Below are 5,751 nucleotides of genomic sequence, written 5' to 3'. Positions count from 1 at the left end.
AGAAAATTTTCGTGGGCAGAACTCACCAGGGAAGAGTCCACAGGCCAGTGAGGAGGTTTCTGAAGTCAACTAAACAATTTTTTTGTTTTGTTTTTTTGGGGGTTTTTTACATTTTCTATTTTTGTAACATTTTTGTTCTATTTCTGTAGCATTTTGTATTTATTGTATTTTTATATGTCAGTTTGTACATAGTTATTTTTTATATTCATTTTGATATTTGTTTGATAATCATTTCAGTAAACTTTTTTGTTCTACTATAATGATGGATGTGTAATTCTTTCTTTGAGAGGGTTGGGTTTGACTGTGCCTGCCTCAGTGGTGAAGATGCTGTGCCTGGGGGTGTGTGTGGGGGAGGTGTTGGCATTACATTACTCGAAACACTTGCAAAGATTTGCAGGGTGAAGAGTTGCTCCTCTGCTCTTGCCCCCTGGTTAGAGCCTGGTCATTTCAAGTGTGCAGGCAGATGTGTGCAGGGGAAATAGAGTCAGGTTTGCACCTCCAGAAAAGGAGCAGGAGCCGAGCAGAGGCTGGAGAGGGTATCTGGCCATTTCTGGACAGTTTCTGTTTGTATAACTTCCTCATAGCACAACTGCTCATTCTGCATGCAGAGAGCATTCTATAAGCATTGCAATACCTGGCCTGCTTGTCCTAGGCCTTGACATATTCTCCTTTTACCTGCTTAACTGGCCTTTTTAGACATACAGTACATTTTTGGTATTTGCACATCCAGAGATACTGTCTCTGGATGCATAGCCACAGTCATGTGGCTGATTATCCAGACATTTTGCATCAGATGCCTATCCCTGGACATGTTATTGAGAGGTGCCTGGAGGGGAGGCCAACCAATCTGAAATATGCACCCAATTTATGTCCAGCCAGGGAAGCAACAGCACTCACTCCCCTCCCCAGCCCTGAAAACCCCCAGCCCCCCAGGTCCATGAAATCAAGCAGGCGCAAGTACAAATTATAAATTTTTCTTCTTCATCTATTTTTTTTCACAATAAATTCCATTGAGCAATCACAATACAATTTACACTATGGCCATGCATAGCATAAAAACACCAATTCTCAATTATACTCCCATGTCCCTTCTGTAGATATGGATGGTTGGAGAGCTGTATGGTGGGATGGTGAGAGTGAGGGATGGGATGGAGGCCGGCAGGCAGTGGAGGGAAGGTGGCATCAGGAACCCCCTTCCTGGAACCCCCTACACCAGTAATATGTCCCACCCAGCAGGATCAGGCTGGGGGAGGCCCCCTCAGGTGGGGGGCTCTGTTGCATTGTATCTTTGGAATCTTTGCTACACACAAAGTTTAGGGAGAGAGGGAGGGCAGGAGGGAGGGGTGGAGGGAGCCCCTAGGTAGGAGGTGGGTGGGGGAGAGGGGTGGAGGGAGGCATCCTGCACCCCTTTCCTGGTTACTGAAATTGTCCCACCCAGCAGGATTGGTCAGGGGGAGACCCAGCCAAAGGAGGACCCCTCAGGTAGGGGCCCCCCCATGCACGGTTGGGGCTCCCTCAAGTCCAGATCAGTGGCCTGATTCAGCTGGCTGGCTGAGTTGGGCCATACTACTCACTATCCATTGCATTGTACCTTTGGACTCTTTGCTGGCCACAAAACAGAGATGTCGGTCAGCAGCACAGGGACTGAAGAGATATCCTCAAGCAGAGGCTGGTTGGGCAGCCCTTGTGCGAGATTGTCTTGCATGACACATTGCTGAGAACAACCGCTAGGGAGTGCTTTGTTCCAAAACAAATTATGTTTTCTTTTTCACTTTAAAAAATCTGTGTCTGTCTACAGGGGTTTGTAGGAGGGGGGCATTACGCAACATCACGCACAGCTGAATGAACCCCTATTCCTCTTGGTGGGTTAGGCTGGGGGTGTGGGGTGGAGGGAAGCCAAACAGCAAGTTGCTGTTTGAAAAGAACATTTCAAAAACATTTATAAAAATATTCACAACAATTCACAACATACCTTGAAAAGCCACAGTACTTGGGTAGGGAATGGGAGGGTTCCAAAGGGAAGCTGCTTTTGGGGAGGGGGGCATTACGCAATGTCACCCACATCTGTATGAGCCCCTGTAAGAGGTCGCTCTCCCCTATGCCATCTTTCTGGTTATCCTTGCCTTATATGAGGTGCCCTTGGAGCCTGCTTCAGAATTCTTTGGTCCGGCCCTAATCTCGCCTGCCACGTCTTGATGGAAAATTTTGTTTATGCGAGTGGGAGACTGCCTATTATATTGGGTGTGTTGGGGTCTCTCCTGTTATGGCCAGACCCCTGTTTTTGCTGGCTAGGCCTCCCCGTCCAAACCCACTAAACAGGGTTTGACTCCGAGGCTGTAGCTTTTTTTTTTTTCTTCCAATGTGTTGAGGCTTGTGGCCCCCTTTCCTGCTCCTTTCTGGCACCTGGCACTCCCTGGCCCAGAGGCACAGGAGCCAGACCCACAACCAGTAGGCGCTGGGTTCAAAACCAGGGTGCAACCCCTAAACCCACCCCTGTCAGTCTAACACCCCCCCCCCCCCCAAAAAAAACAAAATACAGCTGCACTCTGGTCTTTTTAAGATCATCCTTCAAGTATCGTGCTTTGTGTCCCACAAAAGCTGCACCCTCACTGGCGCCAGGGTTCCTACTCCATAGCAGGTCCCCAAAATGAGGCCTCCTTCATCCCTAATAGCCGCTCCCAAACTACTGGTACTCAGTAACCCAAAAGAAATCTGGACAGTCCCATCTGTGTACAATAACTGCCTTCAGTAAAAACAAACCATGCAATCATGCCATCTTACATTTACACCGGGTTTGTGCTTCGGCTCCCCTCCATTGGCTTCTGGGGCAGCAGCTGTCTCTCAGGGCTTCCATAGTCCCTTCAGACTTTCAGACCACTCAGCAGGCCTCTCCCTGGAGCTCTGGGAAGCACTCCTTTCCCTCCAGCTGCTGTCCCTCCTGCTGCTGTTCTGCCCTGGGTTCTTATAGTCCTGCCCCTTCCAGTCAGCTATTAACCCATTCGGCACCAGTCCTTTGTGCCCAGAAGGTTCGGGCCTTAAAGGAGTAGGCCTGCTTTCTAGTAACAGGGCTAGGGTTCCCTGTTACAGCCCTCCCCCCCCATTCCTCTTGGCAGACTAGGTGGGAGTGGAGGGGACCAAGATGAACAGCAAACCACGCTTTCAAAAAAAATTCCAAAAACATGTATAAAACAATTTGCAACAATTCACAACACACTTGGAAAAAGCCATATATGCACTACAGAAACAGATGGTGCACCTGGCCCAGGAACTGGAGGCTTTCCCATTGGAAGCTGTAAAGAAGATCAGAGGTCAGGAATTCTGGGAAATGTAGTTAAAAAAACAGAAAAAAAGAAGACAGAAAACCACCAACATATAGGTAGAAGACCATCAACATATATATAGGCAGCAATCACTTATCAACCGGGCAGCTACAAACACCCACCCACCTGATACTCATATGATAGGTAGTTATTAAGCCACTATATTAATGAAAAATTCCATGGTGGAATGGAAAGGGAAAAAAAAAGGAACAAATGAGAAGGAAGAATTCACCCTCGCTGCTTGATTTTTGAGACTGGGATGGGCCTACTTGCGATCGTGAACTGCTGGAGAGAGACAGACCACACTGAACAAGCATAGGCGGGTGCGAGTGACAAGGATTTTGGGGTGACTGTGACCATGATCAGAGGAGACTCCCAGACAGTCAGGACTGCCCAATGAGAGTCTGGGGACTGGGGAGCCTGGGTGGTTCACATGTGCCTCCTGCTGTAATGCATTAGGAAAGACATTCTAGGGGGTAAATTGGTATTTGACTCCCTCTACTGACATCTGCAGAGAATGACACACAGGGGCTTAACTCGCTTGAAAGCACTGTTCATGAAAGCATGAATGCCATGTTGTGCACACAGAACTGCACCACACCAAAAAAAAGCTGCATTTAAATTCTGCGGTGGTTTACATTAATTCACATCATGTACACATGGCCTAGGTTCTTGAAGGTAGGAGCTTTCTTTTGTGCTGTGTTTGTACAGTGCCTAAAACACTGGGGTTCTGGTCTGTGATTAGGACTTCTAGGCACTACAACACTACCAATAATATTAAAATAAATACATGAATAAATACCTGTACCTTGTCTCTACTGGGATTTAACACTGAGAATATCTATCCTGATATACAAGCACATTTTTTGCAGTGAAGATGTACCTCAGTGTGTGTGTGTGTGAGAGAAAAGAAATCCAGAACAATAGGAAAGGTTTATCTCACTGTAGCCATGGCAATCAATGTTTGTTTTTGAAAAAATAGGGGGAAATGATTATGCCTGATTTAAAAAAAAATACAAACAGTTTCTGTTCAGTTCTTGACTACACAAGCTTGATTAGTTTTTTATAGCAATTTACTTTGTTTTCTTGTTAGTTTGCTCATACAGTTAAAGTTGTTGGGCTGGATTTTCTACCAAATTGCAACTTATTTTATTTACAATATAGCTGTGTACTAGTTTTTTGGGAAAAAAACTCATTTGTATTTTTAAGCATTTCAGATGGAACCACTCACCAGAGGCACTCCCCTCCCCAGCCCTGAAAACCCCCAGCCCCCCAGGTCCATGAAATCAAGCAGGCGCAAGTACAAATTATAAATTTTTCTTCTTCATCTATTTTTTTTCACAATAAATTCCATTGAGCAATCACAATACAATTTACACTATGGCCATGCATAGCATAAAAACACCAATTCTCAATTATACTCCCATGTCCCTTCTGTAGATATGGATGGATGGAGAGCTGTATGGTGGGATGGTGAGAGTGAGGGATGGGATGGAGGCACTGAGTATGTGGGGGCCTGAAGGCCCTGGCTCCCCTCGGGAAGAGGGCTGCCACCTGAAATGCATAAAACTTGCCACATGTTCATAATTTTTGCCCACCCCCCTGGTAAAAATAACTGACATTTTTCCTACAACTGAGCTGATTTCTTAAAATTGTTGCATCAACTTTTAATTGAGACTGCTAGTGAAATGATTGCCTACAATATTTCTGGATTATTTTTCATAATGAATTTGATGAGTTTATTGAGCCAAAATAGACGAAAAGTATTTTAAAAGCACTAAATAGTTGAAGGTCTATAATTGGTTGACAGAGTTAACGATGTCATGAAATACAAAAAAAGTGTCACTATCCTGCTATGGTGTTTTGCCTCTTGACTGATCATCTAAAGAGATGGGGTGCCAGAGAAGCTGGCTCTGCATAATAAATTAAGAAACTTTGTCACCTTGAAAATGGGAAATTAATCCAGATTAAGACAGGTTGAAAATTTCATAGATTTCATAGATTTCATAGACATTAGGGCTGGAAGGGACCTCAGAAGACCATCGAGTCCAGCCCCCCGCCCAAAGGGCAGGAAGTCAGCTGGGGTCATAGGATCCCAGCAAGATAAGCACCCACTTTGCTCTTGAAGGCGTTCAGAGTAGGTGCTTGAACCACCTCCGATGGCCTTGGGGGCTTGGACAGTAAAGACATTCTTCCTTATGTCCAGCCTGAAATGGTCTCGCAGTAGTTTATGACCATTCGACCTCATCATCCCTTGGAGCGCTGTGGTGAACAAACGTTCCCCCAGATCCTGGTGGTCACCCCTGATAAACTTATAGGTGGCCTTCAGATCACCCCTGAGCCTGAGCTTTTCCAAGCTAAAGAGCCCCATGGCTCTGAGCCTGTCATTGTAAGGTCTGTTTTCCTGACCTCTGATCATGCGCGTGGCTCT

At 45.8% G+C, this 5,751-nt stretch overlaps 1 long non-coding RNA gene across 1 annotated transcript in view; it reads left to right on the top strand.

Moving 5' to 3' along the window:
* Nucleotides 1–4,791, top strand: part of LOC109321904 — a 4,982-nt gene extending 191 nt beyond the window's left edge. Inside the window, exons 2-3 of the long non-coding RNA XR_002104206.1 lie at nucleotides 1,368–1,371; nucleotides 4,761–4,791. This is a non-coding gene — a long non-coding RNA (uncharacterized LOC109321904). The remainder of the gene's footprint in view (nucleotides 1–1,367; nucleotides 1,372–4,760) is intronic.
* Nucleotides 4,792–5,751: the final 960 nt, after the last annotated feature.

The sequence above is a fragment of the Crocodylus porosus genome, unplaced genomic scaffold, assembly GCF_001723895.1.
Source record: "Crocodylus porosus isolate Cpor-Errol unplaced genomic scaffold, CroPor_comp1, whole genome shotgun sequence".
NCBI lineage: Eukaryota > Metazoa > Chordata > Crocodylia > Crocodylidae > Crocodylus > Crocodylus porosus.
This window is presented reverse-complemented; position numbering and strand designations above follow the sequence as displayed.